General features: G+C 36.4%; 1 long non-coding RNA gene across 5 annotated transcripts; it reads left to right on the top strand.

Moving 5' to 3' along the window:
• The first annotated feature begins 775 nt into the window (after positions 1–775).
• LOC144961225 (uncharacterized) lies at positions 776–7,082 on the top strand. Of its 5 annotated transcripts, XR_013643096.1 has the most exons (5): positions 2,111–2,537; positions 3,488–3,616; positions 4,067–4,198; positions 4,529–4,616; positions 5,684–7,082. It is a non-coding gene; the product is annotated as an uncharacterized LOC144961225 (long non-coding RNA). The 5 variants fall into 5 exon arrangements; XR_013643095.1 differs by lacking the exons at positions 2,111–2,537; positions 3,488–3,616 and adding an exon at positions 776–931; XR_013643094.1 differs by lacking the exon at positions 3,488–3,616.
• Positions 7,083–8,394: the final 1,312 nt, after the last annotated feature.

Genomic DNA, 8,394 nt, shown 5'->3' with positions numbered 1-8,394 from the left:
GCGTTAAAAAATAATATAAATGAAGACTATTATTTGAAAACAAAAAAATCAGTGTCACTGGCAAAGGGTTAATTGCAGTACTCCTGCATCCTGTGAGACTCCTACGGCACTTGCTAATCATAAAAAAGGAAATAGCAACAATCAACAATACTAAGGTGAAAAAAAGAAGAAAAAAAATGGTGTGTGTGTGGGGGGGGGGAGGGGGGAGGAGCAAACCCAGTAGCAATGCAACCTTTTAGCGGCGAAATTCGATCTTTGACCTAACACCAAATCTTCTATCATCAAAAGACAAGTAACGGCAAAACGATTATAGACAATTGAAGTCCGAGTTGCGATAGTCTGACTGCTCTCTTGGTGGAAACGCTGTATTCGCCGTTAACAATAATAAAGATAAAAGCAAACTATTATCTAAAAGCAAAAAATTAGCTTCGCTGTTAAGGGGTTAAGAACACCTGCAACTGCCAGTATCCTTGAGATGCTCTACGTCACCAAGGTCACAAAGCGACACGTCTCCCTTTCGTCGGCATGCACCCCCCCTCCACTCTTTCAAGGTGGTGGTGGCGGCGGATAAAAAAGGCCTTTTTCTCTTTCATTCAATCAACTGGTCTGCTGGTGGACCCTACGCCTCTCTACAAGTACAAGTAATAATACTCACTTTTTCTTTGCTCCAACGAAAATATCTACCCCCTACCGGTCTAATTATTTGTAGCAGACGACAAATTCCTCAAAACGGTCACGTGTCACTGTAAAAACAACACACGAAGTCCATGAAAGCTTATTTACGGCATTTCCTTTGAACCGTGTAAACAACAAAATTTCGTTTTCATTCGACTCAACGGGTCAGATTGGCCGGTATCTTTTAACGAACTAAAGTTCTGAAAAATCAAAATGTTTCTTAGAAAGTTGAAAGATGCTAGTTGTTGAAACAGAGGTAGGTTTTTAAAAAAATCTTTATATTTTACGTGAATGCATGCTCAAGGCGAGTGGACGTGCAGCGGAGGTTGGTAGGCCAAAGGCCCACCTCTCTAGTAGGGGTTTTGGGAGGGGAGAGACTTTTTATTTTTTTTAAAGTCCCCCCCCCCCTCCCAACAAACCCCCAAAAAATTTTAAAGAAAAAGTCCCCCCCCCCTCCCAAAACCCCAAAATTATTTGGGTCCCCGAGTTTGCGGTAGTACCGATTTTAAAACATTGCCATTATGAAAGGTGCGATTGGGGTTTCCTTTTTTTTTTTTTTTTTGCCCCCGACACTTCGACTTCGACTTTGAACGTGAAAACAAGATTCGGTTCTGCCGACTCAGCGGCTGCCCTTTTTATTAAACACTTTTAATGGGGAATTCAATCCAATAACATCTCAAAGAACTCAGCTTTTTCCGTAGATTCGAGCATTTATTATTCTCTCTTTACTACCTATACACAAATGGAGCTCTTCCTTTCGCTATGTGATGTGTGGTTATAGTTTGAAAATAGACACTTGTAAACAAACTAAAACTCCCATTCACATTGGTTACGGCTACGGCGAAAGCAAAAGTATTCCGACTAAAATAATAGTGCCAATCAACTAGAGGATGCATTAAACAAGATATAAACAACAACACCAAAATAATACATCAAGCTCACCATTGTTCAGGAGAACAAACTCGGCGTCCGAGCAGGGGTAATTAATTTGTTCCCCTCACTCGTATTTGATGCCTACTAAGTTCGCCATCTTGAGATTGAAAAGGGCGGGTAGATATGCAATGGGTTGTGAGATTATTCTTATAAAACATGCCATACTACTTTTGGAAAAAAGACAAATATTATAGACATCGCTTTGTTTTTTGCAAAAATGTATATATAATAAAAGAAAAAATTCTCATTATTTGCCATGCGGTCAATACTTTATAATTATCTATCATTTAGGTAAAATTACACTTAAAGACTCCCCAAATACCAAAATATCAAACCCAGTTAAAATCGTTTTTTTTTTTTTTGCCAAACCGGTAATTCTGCATTGACGCATGCGCACTTTAACCCGCCAAAAAAAGTTGTCTCACTTGTGCAGAGGCGTGTCCCAAAGGCGAGCTATAGCTCGCCAGTGAGACAATTTGTCCCGATCCACCAGATGGCGCCACCGGTCTTTGGCAATGGCTCGCCTGTGGGACGGAGTGCTCGCCAAATCCGTGGCTAAAATGGCGACGTGGTCACGTGATGCTTTATATCGATACCAAAATAGTATTGACATTGGGTTAAACTAGATAAAATGGCTTTTTAAGAATATTTGACATCTATATTTGGAGTTAAAATGGAAGAAATAAAGGATTTAATAAATTTAGAGTATAGCAGTACCTATGTGTCCTCCATGGGTGAACCATCGCTGTAAATAATTTAATATATTGACTACTGTCTAGAGTATTATTGGTATCGATATAAATTTTCCTCAATACCCGCCAAAACTAAACAAGAGAAAGGAGTGGAGTTGCCTCGATAATAGGTAGCTAGAGTAGTTAAAGCAAAAATGAAAAGTGAAAGGAACATGGTCAATGGCATCAAGATGAAGAGTAAGTTTAAGCTGACGGTAAAATAATTAAGTCGGAGGATTTTTCATCCTCCTTAATCTTAGCGTATTCATATCTGTCACCTCCACCCCTAGGAACGATGCTTTTTTCCTTTTTTCTATTATTGGAGTTTGAGGATGTTAGCGTAAAAAACAAACAAAACAAAAAGAAAACAGCGTCTATCTTCTTAGCACATCATCACTCTGACTCTCTTCTCCACTTGTACTGCAACTAAACCTACACATGAAAAGGCAGATCTTATTAGCGGTTATGGCTATAGACTTTCATATGTCCATCAATAAATATTAACTAAAGTTTCATAGAGAGGCTTGGAGTTGAGTTAGGAGGCGGAGGGTCAAAATCTTGGTCCCTGGCCAATTCTTCCTAACCTAATGACAATGTAAAACCGTATTTTCGTTTATGGAACTGTTTCTCTTTAATGTTGAAGAGGCGAGTTTGATTTTTTTTTTAAATTCTATTTATTACTTGTTTGGTTTTGCTGCGATTCAAGTTCAAATTCATATTCTTTCTTTTTTTTAAAAACTGGCTTAGCAATGGCAATAATAATACCACCCTGCCCCTCCCCCTCCTCCAGAAAGGTGAATGAAAATGTAAGCGAATTTTTTAAATTAAGAGAAAATTGAAGAACAAAAGAATGAAAACTAAAAAGGGGAGTCCTTCAGAAAGCTCCTAGTGCCAAAGGAAAAACTCAAATATTCCCTCGATTAAGCCTAGGAATAATTATAACAATAACCTAGTACCTTTAACTAACTAATCCTAATAGAAAAAAAATCCGATCTCGACCTAAACCTAATATTATTATTATTAGTTTTGCATGTTTTTTCTGCTAATTTGCAAATGACATTTACAATAACAATAAAATACAAGTGACATTCAGTTATTTTTGTGGATTCCTTTTTTCTATTTCTTCTTAATAACATAATTTGTATTAGATATCTCCACAGGTCAGATGGATCTGTAGTGTAGTGAGTAGTGGTGAAGTTGTTGACCCTGAACTGGAAGGTCCCGGGTTCAAATCACTTAATTCAACGGGTGATTGAATTACCCTAAATTTAAGGAAGGTTTGCAAGTTACTATTATTATATGAATCCGTAAAAATAGTTTTATAATTTTTAGATTGGCCAGTAATTCTGTGCTCGTTGACAAAAATATGGGCTGTACAGAAAAAAATTTGAACCCTGCTTTTATATGTGTGACCTACACATTGGGCAGGCATGACAATTTGAATGATGGGTTTTGACTGGAATGCATTTTTTATTTAGTGATTTTGTATTCTGGCACTGTGCTATTTGTCTTTGTTTTGGTGGTCTAACTGGATTTTACGTCATGTATTCATGTTTTAACTGTCTGTTATTGGCTAAAGGAGGGTTTTGAACTCGAATGTCCCTTGTTTAGTAATAATAGTGTTTTGCTCTTTTTACATTTTATGTAGGCATCCTGCATATATATTGTAGATGTTATAACATTCAGTTTTGTACATTACTATTAATGTTGATTAATCTAAATTTCAGATGGCATTCCAGTATCTGTAGTGGTGTTCGTGTTCAGCCTGGCAGCACCAAATATGGGCAACTCAAAGGTTAAAGGGTCAGGGCCATGATTCGGCTTTAACTATAAAATCATTTCCTTGACATGATATTTGAGTGAGTAGAAATCCCATTAACATAACCCGACCCCAAAAAATGTGACCAATCTCAATGAAGCAGTATTATTTCGGGATGACGCTTCGGAAGTTAATATTATAAGATCATTGAAATCTTGCATTTATTATTAAATTTTTTAATTTTCTATTGCTGTTGCACGAGCTTGAGGTGCATGCACTGGGACTGAGTTCGAAGTTGCAGGTATTAAAGAATATTACTATTACACTCCTCTCAATGTTAGTCTTTTTATTTATTTTTTTTTTTTTACAATAATTGGTTCTCAAAGTTGACAAATCCTCATTTTTATTTTTATATTATTGTTACTCTCAGGCAAATGAGCAATAATAAATGGTCACAACACTAAACTTGGGAAAGTCGATGCAGTCAGGAGGAATAATTTCTGAGCGCTGCCTTGCAGGTAACTATATATCGCTCTAATAGAGCGACATCTAATGCCTGCTAAAATAAAATAGTGTATGGATGTATGTTTCATTCCAATGGCATATGGCAGAGATATTGTTTAGTTAATTGTTTGTTGATGTACTAAGATAATAAAGCACAAAGATGATTTTCTGCACTTCTGACTGTGCATCTTCACAGATCATATCTGGACTTTCGTTGTGCTAGTGCAGTCCATAGTTTTCGTTATCATTGAGGAGTGCTTTAGTCATCTTGGAAATAATGTCCCAAAAGTTGTGTCATCTGCATGTGTATGACGATTTTCTATTTATAAACAAGAGTGCCGATGGTTTTCCTAGGATCTGCGGAAATCCGCGGTTTTGTAGTTTAGAGGAGGAATTTCCTCCTTTTTAAAATTACAATTTCTCGAAACAATGTGAGAGTTGATGTGTGGTGGAACACACAGGTGCAGTTTCCCACTCTCCAGAAGTTAGCTAGAGTATCAATGATAGTCTATCATCTCAATTGCTCTAAAAGTGGGGTTTAGTGCAGTAGAAATGGGGCAATCGTTCAACATTTTCCTACTTTTTCACTTTTTGTCACCACCAGCACTGAAACAAAAAAAATTTCTGGGCTTTATTACACATGGTGCTTGAGTTTTTCATCAAATTTCTTTGACGCATTGATCAATGATTCAGTGTTCGATTTGGATTGATAGCCTATCAGAAGATTTTCAAAGTAATCTTGGGTTTCAACAAGGGTATCTCAGCTGTAAAGCCTTTTTTATTCCACTTTGGCAAGAATGATTGAAATTTGAGTTAATCTGTTTTTGTCATGGGTGTATTTTTCTAGAATTCGAATGATGGATTGGTGGTCCCAATCTAAAGTAGTCAGGATTAATCTCAATAGATTAATAGACTGCTCATTTATTTAGCACTTATCAATCTAGGGGGATCTTTGGCTCCATATTTCCAAGCCTTGTTTCCACCACCATTTGTATATCGTCACCTCTTGGTTATTCATGAATAAATGCTGATTTCTCTAGATTACTTTCGTTATCAACCTATTGCCATTTTTTTTCCTCAGATGCTTGTCCCTATCCTAGTACCAGACATTTTACTGATGAACAGCGAGCTGTTCCTGCTCAGAAAAATATAGATCACAGGAATGCCACATATAGTGTGGTCATGAGTGGACAACCATCTTTGATGGAAGGAAAAAGGAGCCTCATGATTTATCAGAGGTTTTTCAACACTGCTTACTCATTTGAATTTCAACACTAACAGGAGATGATTCGTTCTGTACTGTAGATGAAGTTTGTGATTCAATCAAAACGTTATATGTTGTGTACAAAGTTAAAACCATCATCTTGGACATGGAATTGTGCAAAGTTGTTCAAGGAGTTGTTACCTAACACCAGCATAGTCCTGTGTCAGTTCCTTGTTCATCAGCATTTCACAATAAAAAGCTTTGAGGACTTGATTCTGAAAGGAGAGAAGAGATTTTAAAAGCATGTGTTGTTGTAACTCAGTAGAACAGTACAATGATTTAAAACTTGGGTTTTTTATTTAGACGTTGGCTATTTTTATAGACAATGGAACTCCTTGTTACTCTGTTGGATTGATGTTTTCATCGGGAGTTGGGAACTTTTGGAAATTCAACAAGTTTAATTGTAAAACATTTTTTCTCAGCAGGAGGTCAGGATTTGTAAAGATGGGAGGACAGTGCTAGCAGCTTAATTGGAAAAGCATTAACCCCTCAGTGAGTGGCCTCCATAATTGGAACATGTCAACAACTACACATCGTTTATATTACAGTAGCTGTGTATATTGTAATTCATAGCATCTTTAATGTATTTTGTCTTTCGTTTGTTTTTTCGACATTTGACATTATGTTTTTGGTAGGGATGGAAAATGGGGGAGAGTGAGTATGACCACAAATTTATATGGCCTGGTGATTTAAAGGCGCATGAATCCTGTACAATAAATTACAACACATTTTAATCAGTGCTGTATTCCTCATCGTCTGGGTGGGGTTCCTGACCTCCCATAGTGGGCAGGGAGGTATTTGCTGTGTCTTCTTTGCCCCTGTTTTCCAATTGCATTCTGTCTTTGTCTTGGAATGAGATGATTTAGTTTTAATTTAAACATATGGTTTGCACACATTTGAGTGTATTCCTCTTAGTGCCATCTTATGCTGGTGTGCAGTGAAACATTTAGAATCTCAAAGTACTGTGATAGTGTGCTCTTGGAATCTACATCTGTTCCCTATTTGAACCCTTCCACTTTGTCATACTTTTTCCTTAAGTCCTTTGAATTGTACATCTAGAATGTTTTTATTATCCAATGTTCATCCTTTTTACTGGCGCTGATATGACCTAAATGTGTTTTTCAAGCGCCGTAAACACTTGAAAACATAAAAATTCCTCTTCAACAGAAACAATTGTGTCATTACATGAGCTTTCATTAACTATATAACAGGTAATGGGCGGGTGTGAGAGACCTCGAAATGGTTCCCTGTGTTATGTTAATTGTACTTTCTTTCGGCTTGGTTTGATGAAGTTATGAGAAAATTTCCATTGTTTTGTCTCGTGGTTCATATAGGGCTGCGGTATATATTTGTATAATCCTGGAATTTAAGCGACTTCATGAAAATTTGGCGTGTCCAATTATTGGCTTTGGGCTGTATTGATGTATATATTTTCTTCTTTTTATTATATAACCTAAATGTTTGCAAGCGCCGTAAAACCTAAAAAAAATATCTTTGATTTTTTCATTAGTGATAATTACCTTTTAAGGTTTTACGTCACTTGCGACACATTTAGCATGGTTCCAAGTCAAGGTTATTTCAGCACTATAAAAAGGAAAAGATGTGTAGTCTTATGCATTTTTGCTCTGGCATTTACGCATTTATTTTTTATAGTGTTCTTAAACACTTTAATCAGTTTGTTGACTGGACGTTCATATCGGGAGTTCAGTATGTATTATCTGGGTGGGTTTATTAGATTTAAAAGTGGTACGTTTATAGTGTCTATAAAGAGTAAATATTTAAATTATCTATTAATACAACACTGGTATGGTCTATTTGCCTATTATCAAATTTAGTGCTCTATTTTCGATTTTGCAACTTTGTACGCATTTTTTAAAAATCTTTTGGATTCCATTGTATACAACACTGAACTACTCATAGTGGGCAGGGAGGTCTTACTGTGTCTTCTTGTAAAGTGCTTTTAGCACATAGTGGATATTGCTCTATATAAAGCTCATTTAAAAATAAATTCTATCCCCTGTATCTGTTTTCCAACTTGCTTTCTGTCTTTGTCTTGAAATGAGATTACTTGGTTTTGTCCTCGTCCTGGCCGGGTGCCCTGGCTGAGAGGGGAAACAATCAAATGTATAGTTAGTTTTAGGAGATGATTTTTTTTTTTCATTGTAAATTATCTCTCTGTTATGAACTGTATTATGTTGTCTTTATATTATATATATGATTTGTAAAACATTTTGAGTGTATTCCTATTAGAGTGGGAACCTGTGCTGGTGTCTGGATGAGACTTTTAGGTGATCTCAAACTAAGTACTTTGATACTGTGCTCTTGGAATATACATCTGTTTTCTATTTGAACCAATCTCCTTTGTCTTACCTTCTCCTGGGTACTTTAATTGTCATTCTAGAACTTTTTTTGCTCTCCATTTTCTTCATTTATACTGGCGCTGAAATGACCTAACTTTGACCCATGCTAAATGTGTTGAAAGTGACATAAAACCCTTAACAGCAAAATTGTCTGACTTTATCTCGTGT

Source organism: Berghia stephanieae, unplaced genomic scaffold, assembly GCF_034508935.2.
Source record: "Berghia stephanieae isolate SIO BIC M18660-M18661 unplaced genomic scaffold, UCSD_Bste_1.3 scaffold180, whole genome shotgun sequence".
Classification (NCBI taxonomy): domain Eukaryota; kingdom Metazoa; phylum Mollusca; class Gastropoda; order Nudibranchia; family Aeolidiidae; genus Berghia; species Berghia stephanieae.
Note: the sequence above shows the minus strand (reverse complement) of the source record. Positions and strands in the feature narration are given on the sequence as shown.